At 48.5% G+C, this 16172-nt stretch overlaps 1 protein-coding gene across 1 annotated transcript in view; it reads right to left on the bottom strand.

The window, feature by feature from the left end:
• Positions 1 to 16172, bottom strand: part of pola1 (polymerase (DNA directed), alpha 1) — a 436651-nt gene that overhangs the window by 104813 nt on the left and 315666 nt on the right. The gene's annotated exons all lie outside the window — the stretch shown is intronic.

Below are 16172 nucleotides of genomic sequence, written 5' to 3'. Positions count from 1 at the left end.
TCCACTGTTGTCCTCCGCTGTCCCAACCCCCGGGCACAGTGGTCCAAGATCAAATGGCTCGATGAAAACCCATTCAGTGGTCAGCAGAAAGACAGGAGTCGGACTTTGGCACAAACCGAGAAGCACCATAGCTTACCTCACATTACGTATTAGCTCGCGGATAGTGCCAACACAGGCCCATCACCTGGGGTGATGTTACAATGGGAGGGTGGAACAGGATCGTCGGGTAGGATGGAGGGGGGTTGAATGTGAGGAGGAGAATGGGAGGGGGGGGGGGCGGGGGGGTTGATGGGTGAGCTGACGGACAAAGCCTCGTCCTAAGAGAATCGGGTGAGGACAAGGGTCTTTTTGGTCCTCCGTGGATGTCAGATCCTTGCCACTGTCTGTCCTCCATACTCCGGCTCCTCCCTTCGGCTCATCCACCATTCCCTCATGGTCCGCCTTCTCCTCAAACGAGGCTGCATGTCCCTCCTCCTCCTCCAACACGTTACCCCGCAGCTGTGCCCGGTTGTGGAGGGCACAGCAGACTACCACAAAATGGGAGACTTTCTCGAGGGGGGGGGCCTACACCACCACCTACACCACCAGAGCGAGCCTGGCATCGGAACAGCATTTTGAGTAGTCCGATGCACCACTCAATGACAGCACAAGTGGCAGGGAGGGCCTCATTGTATGAGGTCTCCGCCACAGTCTCCGGCCTCCGCACTGGCATCATCAGCCAGAACCTCAGCGGGTATTCCTTATCACCTTAGATCAACCCGTCATCCTGGGGTAATCCTCGAAGGCGCCACGGTTCTCAGAGTGTCCCAGGATGGAGCTGTCATGCACGTTCCCTGGGAAGCATACACAGACGCATGATCTGGTGACGGTGGTTACAAATGAGTTGAACGTTCAGGGAGTAGTACCCCTTCCTGTTAATGAAGGGAACTTCTTGATGCCCAGGTGTATGTAAGGTGACATGTGTGCCATAAATTAACCCCCTGGACCTGGGAATCCCAGCGATGGTGGAGAATACTGCAGCCTGGCATCTTGGTGGTCTTGGTCGAGCTCAAAGATGATATAGTCAACTGCCTGGGCATACAGGACATTCATAACCTCACGGATGCACTTGTGAGCTGTCGCTTGGGAAATATCGCACAAGTTCCCGCTTGAGCCTTGGAATGAACCAGTGGCATAGAGGTTCAGGGCTGCGGTGAACTTCACGGCCACCGGGAGCGGGTGTCGTCCTCCTCCTCTGCAAGTTGCCAAGTCCGGGATAGCATGGCACCGGTGCTGCACTGTCACTTTCTCCGCCGCATGCTGTCTGTCATCTCCTCAAAAGACCAATGGCGACTGTACATCATGGGCCATCGACAACAGCCATAATATTATATCTGTAAGGAATTGAGAAGGAGGGAGACCGACAGTCAGTTAGGGCTTCCAGAAGGTGGGAGACTGACAGTCAGTTCGAGCTTCCGTCCCAAGACTCTCAAAGCCTCCCCCACCCTTGTGTGTCCGGCCTTCTCTAGAGAGCCATCCAGCGAGCCAGTTGTCCTGGAGAATCTCGCTCTGCACACTCACCCCCAGCTACATCAGGAGCGCTGGACTCCTGCCGGGAACATGAGGGAGACAGTGCTGAGGTGTACTCCCCTGATCAACACATTCACCCTTTGGCTGCGAGGATATCCCCAGTGCTGAAGCTCAATTCAGACAGTGACAGTGTCTAAAGAAAGCTGTGAGAGTGTTAGAAAAACAAAATGGAGACCAAAAATTCAGATTTACTGGACTAATTTGTCTGTTGATATAACAAATAGAATGCATTTTTGGATTTACCTGGTTTATATTCAGAAAGTTCAGCAAAATGGTAGAAACTAAAATGACGTAAATATTTAACACAAACATAATTAACAGAGAGATGATAACATATTGAAATAATGCCTCTTATCATTCTAGGTTTCAATAACGTTCATGTCAATGGCAAATCTCTCCTCTGGTATAGCAACCCGCATTGAGAAAGTAATGTATTGTTCTCTTTGGGCAAACAAGGCGTCCATCACCTGCATTATGGTCATCATGAAAACCAACTGAATGTTGCTGCTGATGTCACATGTTGCAGGCTGACATGAGCCTTTGCATAGAAATTGAGGGTCACTAGCCTTCATAGCCACAGCATTGTGCGTGCCCAGGTCCAGCATTGACTCCAGTTCTTGCTGCAACATGTCTTGCCTGCCTGATAAAATGCAGCCTCATCATACACTGCTGTATGGTTCCCCATCGCAAAAGGCAGACTTTATTTGAGCCTGCAACAATCTGTGCAGCCATGCTTGTTGTTGCTGTGACAACCTCAACAGTAATTCCAGCATTCCCATCTTTCCCAGTTATCCTTCAGCTAATAAAAGTAACAGAGTAGGGCTGCAGCCAACTGTCAGTGTTCCGGCAGCCAATTTCCAAACTCGGCCAAAAGACTTTCCAGAAAACATGCCTTCATGGAAGTGAGTATCCCATGAAAAACCAGTACATCAAACTGCTTCCTAAGTATTCACTCCATGCTTTTGTGGGGAGGGTTGGATGGGGGTGGGGGGAGAATAAGTTGGAACAAATACAAATGCCGCCAGGGACCAATTTCCCTGGAGGATTCCAGTACATGTGCAAAGCCCCTATTTTAATAAGCCACGGGTTTATTTTAAGGGGCTGCCCTGACACAAGCATATATCCACCCTATTATGTACTGCACTATGAGTGGTTAATTAGTACGCTGTCAATGCTCAAGTGCTTTAGATAAAGAGACTCAGATCTGTGCATCTTTTCAATGGAACGAGTTAAGGGATTGGATATGGTGGTCTAATTGTGAAGGGTTTAAAAGGTAAACGGGGAAAAACATTTGATCGGTCAGTGGGTCAGTTAATTTACAATCACCAAAGGAACGAAGAGAACACATTGAAATCGATTTATTTAAAGAGAATGGGGTGGCCACACCACAGGTTAGAAGCAGGCAGTCAGAGATGGAATGGTGACTGCTGGGCCATCCAAGAGAACCAGGCAGAGGGGGCAGGAGAGAGACTCCAGAGCCAATCTTGCTTCCAATCGGTTTTCCATTTTGGATCCTTGTGAGGCGATGGTTCCTCAGGAGAGTGCAGTAAGAGCCAAGTCAGTGACACCAGGACTGGCTCAGCTGCACAGGACTGGAGAAAGAAGAGCAATAGTGATGGGAGTTTTGCTAGTTAAGGGAACAGACAGGCATTTCTGTGGCCATAGACGTGACTCCAGGATGGTTTGTTACCTCACTGTTGCTAAGGTCAAGGATCTCACATAGCGGGGTGGCACACTGGTTAGCACTGCTGCCTCACAGCGCCGAGGACCCGGGTTTGATCCCAGCCCCAGGTCACTGTACATGTGGAGTTCGCACATTCCCCCCCTTGGGGACTCACCCCCATAATCTAAAGATGTTCAGGGTAGGTAGGTAGATTGGCCATATCTTTCTATTAAAACAGTAAAAACATATATATACAAGGCCAAACGGTACAAACACTAATTTTGTGTTGGAGAAACAGGGTACCCTCCCCTTAGTACCAATGTACGGGGAGGGGGAGGTGGATACTCTGATTATTAAACCAGTTCACAACACGTTTCTACATAAAACAATGGTACAACACTAAACTTTGCATTGGAGAGACCAGATACTCTCGCCTCTGTACCAACAGAAGGGAAAGGAAGGGGGGTGGTGGGGAGAGAGGGGAAAGGAGGGTGGTGGGGAGGGAGGGAGTCGGAGTGTTGGTGAAGGGGGGGGGCAATAGGGCACTGCCTGAACTATCTACAGAGGCAGAAAAACAAAAGAACCTTCAATTATGATGTGCCAGATTCTGAGAGTTCCCCAGAGGGGTGAGGGGTGACATAGTGTCAGGCACGAGTGAGACCCGCACCCCGCTACAGAGTGTCTCATGCACCCTGCGCTTCTGACACTGGGCGGCTGACAGCCTTCGGACAGTCGCCCTCCGGGCCCGAATCCTCCACTGCACTGAGTGCGGCGGGCGACACAGGCCCACCAACCAACTCAGGGGCTGCCTTGATCCTGCCTCCAGGATCATCGACAGGCGGGATCTCCTCAGGCTCCTCCCCGGGGGTCCGGGCCAGCGGGAAGTAGTGGTGCAGATGCTAACTTGCCCCTTAATTGGAAGTTTTATTTTAAAAAAAGGATGTCACACAGCAACTTCAGGACATTCTTCTGGGGGAGGGTAAATAGCCGGACGACACAGTCCACATTATTACCAACGCTTTGACAGAGCTTTGACAAAGAGTCATCCAGGCTCGAAATGTTAGCTCCCTTCTCTCTCCACAGCTGCTGTTCGACCTGCTGAGATTGTCCAGTATTTTCTGTTTTTATTATCAACGCCATAGGTAGGAAGAGGCAGGAGGACCCAAAAGGAGATTTTAGGGAGTTAGGAAATAAATTCAAAAGCAGGCCCTATAAAGCAGTAATCTCAGGATTAATCCTGCTCCCAGTGCTCGTAAACATAGGGATAGTAGGAATAGGCCATGGCAAGATAATTGGTGTAGGAGAGAGGCTATCAGATTTCTGAGGCATTGGGATTGGTTCTGAGACAGATGGGACCTGCACAAGATGGATGGTTTGTACCATAGCAGGATTGGGACAAACCTCCTCACAGGGCGATTTGCTTGTGCTGTTGGGGAGGGTTTAAACTAGATTGGCACTGGGATAGGAACCTCAGAGGGAGCTCAGATTGGAGGAAAGCACAACTGGCCAGAGGAAGTAGAAAGCAAAGGCAGATGAAGCAAAGGCAAGCATCAAGTCGGATCAGATTGCAGAATGTGAAAAAAGACAGAGCTAAGGGCACTCAATCTGAATTCACACAGCATTCGCAATAAGGTTGATGATTTGTGAAGGCACTAATCGAGGTAAATGGGTATGATTTAATTGCCATTACGGAGTCATGGTTACATGGTGACCGTGGCTGCCAACTGAATATTCAAGGACATTCGTGATTTAGGAACAATAGGCAAAAAGGAAAAGGAGGTGGTGTAACGCTGTTAATAAGGGACAAGGTCAGTATATTAGTGAAAGAGGGTCTTAGATGAAAGATGAAAGGATGTAGAATCAGTTTGGTTGGAGCTGGGAAACAGCAAAGAGCAGCAAAAAATGGTGTGGGTTGTTTGTAGGTCCCCAAACTGTAGTGGTAATGTTGGGCACAGTAAATTCGAGCTGCATGTAACAGGAGAAACACAGCAATAATGGGTGACTTCAATTTACATATAGACTGAGTAAACCTAATTAGCGCTAATGCTGTGGAAGGTGATTTCCTGGAGTGTGCACGAGATAGGCTTCTGGAGCAGCACGCTGAAGAATCGGGCTATTTTACATGTAGTATTCTGGAATGGGAAACCATAAGACATAGGGGCAGAATTAGGCCACTCGGCCCATCGCGTCTGCTCCGCCATTCAATCATGGCTGATATTTTCTCATCTACTGCCTTCTCCCCATAACCACTGATCCCCTCATTAATCAAAATAAATAAGTAATAATCTCATTGTACAGGCACCACAAGGAAATAGTGGCCATAACATGTTAGAATTTTACATTTAAGTTTGAAAGTGAAAAGAAACATAGAAAATAGGAGCAGGAGGCAACCATTTGGCCTTTCGAACCTACTCCGCCATTCACTATGACAGGAACATAAGAACGTTGGAATTAGGAGCAGAAGTGGGCAATTCAGCTCTTTGAGCCTGCTCCACCATTCAATCAGATCATGGCTGATCACTTCCTGGTCTCAAATCCAGCTCCCCACCTGTTGCCCATATCCCTTTAACCCGTTTTTAAAAAATCAGAAATATATCCATCTCCTTCTTGAAACCATTTAATGACTCAGACTCCACTGCACTATGGAGCTCCACTATGAGTTCCACAAATTCACCCCCCTCTGCGAGAAATAGATCCTCCTCATCCCAGTTCTAAATCAACCCCCTCTCAACCTATATCGGTGACCTCTCGTTCCAGATTGCCCCACAAGGGGGAACATTTGGTCTACGTTTACATTATCAATCACTTTTCGTATTTTATACATCTCGATCAGATTCAGAATGGGCAGCACGGTAGCATTGTGGATAGCACAATTGCTTCACAGCTCCAGGGTCCCAGGTTCGATTCCGGCTTGGGTCACTGTCTGTGTGGAGTCTGCACATCCTCCCCGTGTGTGCGTGGGTTTCCTCCGGGTGCTCCGGTTTCCTCCCACAGTCCAAAGATGTGCAGGTTAGGTGGATTGGCCATGCTAAATTGCCCTTAGTGTCCAAAATTGCCCATAGTGTTGGGTAGGGTTGCTGGGTTGTGGGGATAGGGTGGAGGTGTGGACCTTGGGTAGGTTGCTCTTTCCAAGAGCCGGCGCAGACTCGATGGGCCAAATGGCCTCCTTCTGCACTGTAAATTCTATGACATCTATGAGATTCCCGATCATCCTGCTAAACCCCTCGGGCAGCATGTGGCGCAGTGGATAGCACTGGGACTGCGGCGCTGAGGACCCGGGTTCGAATCCCGGCCCTGAGCCCCTGTCCACGTCCACATTCTCCCCATGTCTGCGTGGGTTTCACCCCCACAACCCAAAGATGTGCACGTTAGGTGGATTGGCCACGCTAAATTGCCCTTAATTGGAAAAAAAATAATTGGGTACTCTAAATTTAAAAATAAAAAATCCTTCTAAACTCCAGCGAGTAGAAGCCCAAACTGTTTAATCTCTCCTCATATGTCAAGTACTTCATCCCCAGAATCAATCTGGTGAATCTCCTCTGAACTGCCTCCAATGCCACCACATCCTTCCTCAAATAAGGAGACCAAAACTGGACACAATACTCTAGATGTGGTCTCACCAATACTACTTTTATACTTCAGTCCTTTTGCAATAAATGCTGACATTCCATTTGTCTTTTATAACAAAACAATAACATAAACATCAACACGGTAAACTAGACATTTCCCACCCAACCCCTTCTGTACATACCTTAACCATATTGCACCTACCCGCCCCCTCCCCCCCTTCAGAATGCTGCTTCTGCTGACATTTTAATTTTCCCCGAGAAAGTCGACGAACGGCTGCCACTTCCCAGAGAACCCCAGCATTGACCCCCTCAAGGCAAACTTTATTTTCTCCAGCTTGAGAAACCCAGCCATGTCACTGACCCAGTATCCACACTCGGGGGCTTTGGGTCTCTCCATATTAAAAGGATCCGTCTCCGGGCTACCAGGGAGGCAAAGGCCAAAACGTCGGCCTCTTTCACTCCCTGAACTCCCGGGTCTTCTGACAATCCAAAGATTGCCATCTCTGGACTTGGCACCACCCGCGTACCTAGCCACCTTGATTCCGGGGATGAAGTGGTTTTATTCGCCCATACAAAGCCCAAAATAATCTTGTTTACCCACTTGAAAAAGGCCTTTGGGATGAAGATGGGGAGGCACTGGAAGACCAATAAAAATCTGGGGAACACCGTCATTTTCACAGTCTGCACCCTCCCTGCAGCGATAGCGGGTGCATATTCCATCTTTTAAAGTCCCCCTCCATTTGCTCCACCAGCCGGGTTAGGTTGAGCCTGTGTAATGCCTCCCATTTCCGAGCCATCTGTATTCCCAGGTAGCGAAAGCTCCTAACTACCATCCTGAGTGGCAGCTCCTTCTGTCGCCTCTCCTGCCCCCTTGCCTGGATCACAAACAATTCGCTTTTTCCCCATGTTCAATTTGTACCCCGAGAACCTGCCAAATTCCCTCAAGATCTGCATAACCTCCCCCAACCCCTCCTCCGGCTCCGAGATGTATAAGAGCAGATCGTCCGTGTACAGCGAAACCCGGTGCTCCCCCCTCGCCCCCCCCCCCCCCCCCCCCCCGGAACCAGCCCCTGCCACTTCCTTGACGCTCTCAGCGCCATGGCCAATGGCTCTATAGCCAGAGCGAACAGCAACGGGGAGAGGGGGCACCCCTGCCTCGTCCCTTGGTGTAGCTTAAAGTACTCCGACCTCAGCCGGTTCGTGCACACACTCGGTACCGGCGCCTGGTAGAGCAATCACATCCAGTCGATGAAGCCCACACCAAACCCAAACCTTCCCAGCGTCTCCCAAAGATACTCCCACTCCACCCGATCAAAAGCCTTCTCCGCGTCCATCGCAACCACCACCTCCACCTCCTCTCCTTCTGAGGGCATCATAATTACATTCAAAAGCCTCCGAACGTTAGCATTGAGCTGTCTATCCTTAACAAATCCGGTTTGGTCCTCCCCTATCACCCCCGGGATACAGTCTTCTAACCTATTGGCCAAAATCTTAGCCAGCAGCTTGGCATCTACATTCAAAAGCGAGATCGGCCTATATGACCCACATTGCTCCGGGTCTTTTTCTCATTTAAGGATGAGCGAAATCGAGGCCTGCGGCATCGCTGGGGGGAGGATTCCCCTCTCTTTAGCCTCATTAAAGGTCCTCATCAGCAGTGGGCACAACACCTTTGAGAACTTCTTATAGAATTCATCCGGCCCCGGAGTCTTGCACGTCTGCATGCCCTCCAGTCCTTTAACAATTTCCTCTGCTTCAATCGGGGCCCCCAGCCCCTCGACCAGGTCCTCCTCCACCCTCGGAAACCTCAACTGATCCAGGAACTGCCTCATCCCTTCTACACCAGGCTGGGGTTCCGACTCATATAGTTTGCCATGAAATTATTTAAAAACGTCGTTCACCCCCCCCCCCGGGTCCAAGACCATGTTACCCTCCCTATTCCTTACTCCCCCAATCTCCCTGGCCGCCTCTCTCTTCCTAAGCTGGTGCGCCAACATCCTGCTCACCTTTTCCCTATATTCATAGGCCGCCCCCTTTGCCCTCCTCAACTGCTCCACAACAACTCAAACTTTGCGTGTAGTTTCCGACGCTCCCTCAAGAGCCCCGCGTCCGGGGTCTCCGCATATCTCCTGTCCACTCGAAGAATCTCCTCCACTAATCTCTCCCTCTCCAATCATTCCACCTTTTCTCTGTGGGACCGAATCGAAATTAGTTCCCCTCTTACAACTGCTTTCAGAGCCTCCCAAACCACCGCTGCTGATACCTCACCCGTATCGTTTGTATCCAGGTAATTCTGAATGGACTTATTCACCCGCCCGCAGACCGCTTTGTCTGCTAACAACCCCACATCCAGCCTCCACAGTGGGCGCTGCCCTCTCTCAACCGCAAATCCACCCAATGCGGGGCATGATCAGAGACTGCAATCGCCGAATATTCCATCCCCGCCACCGTCGGAATTAGCACCCTGCTTAGAACAAAAAAATCAATGCGAGAGTAAACATTATGGACATGAGGAAAAAAATGAAAACTCCTTCGCCCTCGTCCGATCGAATCTCCACGGGTCTACCCCCCCATCTGCTCCATGAAACCCCTAAACTCCTTCGCCCTCGTCCAATCGAATCTCCACGGGTCTACCCCCCCATCTGCTCCATGAAACCCCTCAATTCCTTCGCCGAGGCAGGCCTCCTACCAGTCCTGGATTTTGACCGGTCCAGATCGGGATCAATGACCGTGTTAAAGTCTCCCCCCATAATCAAGCCATGAGACTCTAGGTTCGGGATCTTGCCGAACACCTCATAAATCCCACATCGTCCCAGTTCGGAGCATATACGTTTACAAGCACCACCCATACACCCTCCAACTTCCCACTCACCATAATATATCTACCCCCTTATCTGCCACAACTCTTCCAGCCTCAAACGTCACCCGCTTGCTGATCAATATCGCTACCCCCCTGGGTCTTTGAGTCCAGCCCAGAGTGAAACACCTGACCAACACCCCTTTCTCAATCTCGTCTGATCAATAATCTTTAGATGTGTCTCCTGAAGCAATGCTACGTCTGCCTTCAGCCCCTTTAAATGCGCGAAAAAGCAAGCCCTTTTGACCGGTCCATTCAAACCCCTCACATTCCACGTAATCAGCCTGGACGGGGGCTGCCAACCGCCAAACCCCCCCCACCCCCCCAATTAGCCATAACCTTTTTTTGGCCAGCCCAGAGCCCGCGCCCCCCGAGCGGCAACCACAAGCAGCAACCACCCTCGACCTCCTTTTGTTCCCCGATAATAGTTCCTCCTCTGTCAGCGAAGCAGCCTCCCCCATAAGGGGGGGGCCCCATAACAGCCCCCGAAACCTAATCCCCCAGGTCAAGCACCATCTTAGCACATGTTCACCCCCCCCACCATGCTTCCGAGAGTCAGCTGACCCATGCTGACCCCGACAGCCCCCGCCCTTGGTGCCAAACAGTCTGGCTCCCTATTGTTCGAACCCCTCTCCCGACATGCATAAATCATTCAAAACATCGCAGTCCCCAGTAAGTAAACATAAACCAATGCAGAAACAATCGCTTGAACCAGACCCAACCTCCCACAGAATAGCACCAACTTCGGGGGGCCCCTCCCCCCCTCCGCATCCAATCTCTGCAAAAACAAAGTACCCTCAAACCACCACTCCAACCCAATACTTAATCCCGAACCACATACAGTCTTATTTGAACCGATACAAGAATTACAAAAATTACAAACCGCCGCCACATAACTCCCACAAGACTGAAGTGTGCTTTAAGACGCTTCCAACTTCTTTTCTTTGATAAAAGACCATACGTCATCCAGTGCCTCAAAGGAAAATTAATGGTCTTCGTGCGTAATCCACAACCGCGCTGGATACAGCATCCCGAATTTCACCCCCTTTTTGAAGAGGATCGTCTTCACTCGGTTAACTCAGCACGTCTCTTGGCCAGGTCTGCTCCCAGGTCCTGGTAGATATACACCTCGCTGTTCTCCCATCTGCTGCTCCGCTCCTTCTTGGCCCACCGCAAGACAAGTTCTTTGTCCGAAAAACGGTGGAAACACACTACCATGGCCCTCAGCGGGTCATTCGCCTTAGGCTTCCTTGCGAGGGCTCGATGCGCTCCGTCCACTTCCAGGGGCCGAAAAAACGCCCCGGGCCCCCAACAGCGGCTCCAGCATGCTCGCCACATATGCTCCCGCATTTGACCTCTCAGTACCTTTGGGGAGGCCAACGATCCTTAGGTTCTGCCTCGTGGACCTGTTCTCCAGGTCCTCCAACTCCTCCTGCATTCTCTTGTGGCGCTCATCCAACACCTCCACTTATGCTCCAGCACAGTTAGATAGTCCTCCTGGCTGGACAACTTCAGCTCAATTTCTTGTATCGCTTTCCCTTGGGCCGCCTGATTCAAAACCACTTGATCGATCGCAGCCTTGATCGGGTCCAGCGTTTCCTTTTTCAGCTCAGTGAAACAGTCCTTAAAGAACTTCATCTGCTGCTCCTTAGACCACTGAGCCACTGCTCCCTGGTCCTGACCCTCCACCATGCTGTGCCGCGGTGCCAGCTCCGACTGCTTCACTCTATCCAGGCTGAGCCTTTTCACACGGCCACTTCTAGTCCAATTAGCTATACATCAGAGGGGGAATCCTTCTTAATATCATCCACTACACCGATCTATCCCCTAATGTCCGAGAAAAGTCAGGAAAAAAGATCCGAAAGTCCGTTTCAGGCAGGAGCTATCGAATGTGCGACCTACTCCTCCATGGTTGCCACCGGAAGTCTCCATTTGTTTTTTTAATTACATGTGGTACCTGCATACCGACTTTCTGCGATTCATGAACAATAACACCCAGATCCGTCTGCCCAGACTCATTTTGAATCTGCTTTCAATTTAGATAATAATTTGCCTTTCTATTTTTTCGGCCAAACTGCATCACCTCACACTTATCTGCACGATACTCCATCTGCCAAATTTTGGCCCAATCTCCTAGCCCAGGCTTTTCAAACTGGGGGTCACAACCCACGGGTGTGAAACGGGTTGCGGCACACTCTGAAATTAACATAGGTATCCCAACTACTTGGTAAGAGCAGCAGAATGGCAAACAGAAAAAAGTGCCATGAAAATGGCTTTTGTGAGGGGAGATACGAGAGAATGCATGGCTCAGGAGTGAGAAACAGAGTGGTTTAGCAGGCTGACAGACATCCCAACAGCAAGCCAGACGGTTAGCTGTAATTTGGAACAATCACACAGACAAGACTGATGCCGAGTAACGGGACGCCGGCCCTTCACCAATCAATCCGACTCTTCACTAAACTGAAGTCTTTCAATCAACTAAACTTAAATTGAGTAGCTTTTTAGGTTCACCCACCAAGAGATTTAGTTCCCATTTCTGTAGGGAAGCGGGCAGAGACTGTAGCCACCTAAATTGGCCAACTCCCGATTTAAAATGGCGAACGGCAAAGGCTGATGGGAAAGTCAGCCAACAAGACAGAAACCAGCAGCTGCAGGTTTGCTGTGTATTTACCTCTGCAAAGGCCAGACAACATCGATACCAGTGGCCATCAGCATAACAAAGTAGCAACCACCTGCATACTGATGAGCAATCCCTGGGAACAATAAGTAACATTTTGGACACACAAAGCAAAGCTAAACTCCTCGGCGCCAGCAGGAGCCAACACAAAGGAGGTGAACGAGCACCTCGAGACCGCCCATCGATCAGGGAACCTCTCCAGTATTGGAGAAAATCGAACCAAACGATTGGGACAAAGTCCAATCACTTGGGACCTGGTACAGGGTCCGCCTCGAAAGGCGGGAAGCCCCTGGGGACTATAAGAGATGAGCCCCAAGTTCAAATTGCTCTCTCTTCTTCCTGCCCGGGTCACCCAGCAACACGAACCAACATTGACCGTGACCGGTGCAGTGATCGTCAACTGACGTAAGTCTTAATTCAACGCTCGCTACGAGATAGGCGCTCCTAGCTACCAATCCGTACCAACTTCGAATCCCGTAGACTCAGAATCCAAACAAAAGGCCATTTGTTCCCCTGACCTGGTGCGCCAGTCCGAAGTTAAGTATAGGCCTGTTAGTTGTAGAAGTAGCTTAGACGTAGAATTTGTGCATGAGTAGCGATTACTGTGTATAATAAATGTGCTTTGATTTAAATCTTACTAATCGGTGTATTGGGTTATTGATCATTACTCGGACTTGAACCTCGTGGCGGTATCATAAAGATACCTGCCGACGCGAGAGAAAAGGTAATAAAACAGAGCAATTGAACCAAGGAGAAAATCAGCAACAAGACTCCCACCTTGTAAGCCCTCCACTTACACATTCACTTTCTCTCTATCTGTCCTCTCGTTGGAAGGAGCTTTTGGGAAGCCAAACACCAGGTTGGAGAGTTTACGCATCCATTCAAAATGTGTGAGGGACAATGGGGTTTATGAAAACTGGTCTTCTTTCTTTCTGCGTTTGGGTGTCGATCCTCACCCACAGCAAAACTCACTGCATTTACCAGATTAAACCTGGCACAGAACTATCACACTCGGACTCTTTCACAACAGCTACCGAAGGAAAATCATCAGAATTTTATGGAAGCTCGTTGTCTTTTTCAGCAATCTGCTCCACCCCACCTCATCACCAAAATCATCATCATCTTGCATTGTAAGTGAAAAAAATATTGCTATCTATCCCAAACGCAGCTTTTAACCTGCATCCCTTTGATTTACTCTCACAGTTTAATTTACAGTAATGTTCTGGATTCATCTTCCCCAACCATTTATTAACATATTGCATCTTCTGCAAGATTATCTTTAAGATTAAGGGCTACTAAGCCTAAATTTCTGCAGTCTTTCCTGTTAGTCGTGGCTCAGTGCGTAATGCTCTTGTCACTACATCAGACGGTTAAGGGTTCACTTCCACATCTCAACTAAGTGTAGTACTGCAGGGATGCTGCCCTGCTAGAAATGCAATTTTCCAGTTGCCATGTTACATGGAGGCTCTGCCTCTCATGTGGATGTAAACGATTCCATGGGACTACATTGATTAAGAGCAGGGGATATTCCCTGATCTTCTAACTAACATTTATCCCTCAATCAACATCACAAAAACAGATGAGCTGGTCTTTTTCACATGGTTATTTGTGGGATCTTGCTATGCATACATTGGCAATACAGCAGTGACTGTACTTCATTGGTTGCAAACTACTTTATACTCATGTAGTTGTGAAGTTGCTAGAAAAATGCAAATCTGCTTTCTTTTCATAATTCAAAATTGACATCAATTTTGTGGCTCTCCTCGGTACTTTGAATATATCTCTACTTTCATACAGTCATATAGATTTACAACATAGAAAGAGGCCCTTCACCCATCATGTCCATGCCTGCCACTAAGTGGGTCCTGAAGGTCAGCCAATTGGTAAAAGTGGGTCCTGGGGGGAAAAAGTTTGAAAAACACTGTCCTAGCCTATCTATATCCGCCTGATCTTTATGTCCTTTTCACTGCCTGCTTTCCCATTGCCTATTTCATTTTCATCTAAAAATGTTGCTGTGTTATACTCTGTCCCTGCTTGCAGAAATTGTTCACTCTAAGAAGTGAACCCTGCAGCACACGGCTAGATACAGTTCGCCAGCCTGGCCCTCTGCTTTCTGTCAGTCAGCCACTCCTCAATCCAATCTAGTATTCTACCTCCAATCCCTGTGATCTCATCTTCTGGATCAGTCTTTTATGCAGCATCTTATCAAACGCCTTCTTGAAATCTAGATATATCACATCCACAGGTTTCCCATTACCCATCTTGCTAGTTACGATCTCAAAGAACTCAAGCAAGTTTGCCAAGCATGACTTATCCTTCATAAATCCATGCTGACAATGGTGGATTGAGCTTAGTCTTTCTGCGACTATGACCATGGCTGATCATCCAACTCAATAGCCTAATCCCACTTTTCCCCCATATCCTTTGATTCCCTCCACCCAAAGAGCTATATATAACTGCTTCTTGAAAACATACAATGTTTTGGCCTCAACTACTTCCTGTGGTAATGAATTCCACAGGCTCACCACTCTCTGTGTGAAGAAATTTCTTCTCATCTCTATCCTAAATGGTCTACTCCATATCCTCAGACTGTGACAGCAGGTTCTGGACATCCCGACTATCAGGAACATCCTTCCTGCATCTACCCTGTTTAGTCATAGAATCATAGAGTTTACAGTGCAGAGGGAAACCATTCGGCACATCGATTCCATAAAGGCCCCACAAAAGAGCACCCCACCCAAGCCCACGCCTCCACCCTATCGCCGCAACCCAGTAACCCCACCTAATCGTTTTGGACACTAAGGAGCAATTTAGATGGCCAATCCACCTAACCTGCAAATCTTTGGATGTGGGAGGAACCCCGAGCACCCAGAGGAAATCCATACAGACACGGGGAGAAAGTGCAAACTCCACACAGACAGTCACCCGAGGCGGGAATTGAACCCGGGTCCCTGGAGCTATGAGGCAACAATGCTAACCACTGTGCCACCATGCTGTGCTGTTCGAATTTTATAGGTTTCTATGAGATCCCCTCATTCTTCAGAACCCCAGAGAATACAATCCTAACCGATTCAATCTCTCCTCACACCTTAGTATGGTAAACCTTTGCTGCACTCCCTCTAGAGCAAGAACATCATTCCTCAGATAAAGAGACAAAATCTGCACACAATATTTCAAGTATGGTTTCACCAAGGCCCTGTATAATTTTAGCAATTTAAGATCCCTGCTCCTGTACTCAAATCCTCTTGCAAAGAAGGCCAGCATATCATTCGCCTTCTTTACCACCTGCTGTACCTGCATGCTTACCTTCAGTGACTGGTGTACAAGGTCAACCAGGCCTCGAGCTATATAGTTTATCCTGAAACTTAAACCTGAACAAAGGAAACTAGAAAGTTATTAAGGGCAAGTTGGCTATAGTGAATTGGGAAAATACACAAAGATTTAATAGAGAGCTAGTATTTAAAGAAGTACTACATGGCCTACAACAAATATACATTCCTCAAAGACAAAAATACCCAAGAGGAAAAGTGAATCAACCGTGGCTAACGAAAGAAGTTCAAGACTGCATTACATCGAAGGGAGTGGCTTATAAGGATGCCAGAAAAAGCTGTAAACAGGAGGATTGAGAGTATTTTAGAATCCAAAAAAGGAGTACCAAAAACTGACAAAACAAAAAAAGAACATGACTTCCACAAGGCATACTGTAAAAACTTCTTTAGATGTGTGAAAAGGAAAGGATTAGCAAGAATATGTGGTTCCACGACAGCGAAAGACAGGAGAAATTTTAATGGAGAATAGGGAAGTGGTTGAGAAACTAAAGAACTATGTTGTGTCTGTCTT

This window comes from Scyliorhinus torazame, chromosome 8 (genome assembly GCF_047496885.1).
Source record: "Scyliorhinus torazame isolate Kashiwa2021f chromosome 8, sScyTor2.1, whole genome shotgun sequence".
Lineage (NCBI taxonomy): Eukaryota > Metazoa > Chordata > Chondrichthyes > Carcharhiniformes > Scyliorhinidae > Scyliorhinus > Scyliorhinus torazame.
The sequence above is the reverse complement of the archived record's forward strand: the minus strand, read 5'-3'. Positions and strand labels throughout refer to the sequence as shown.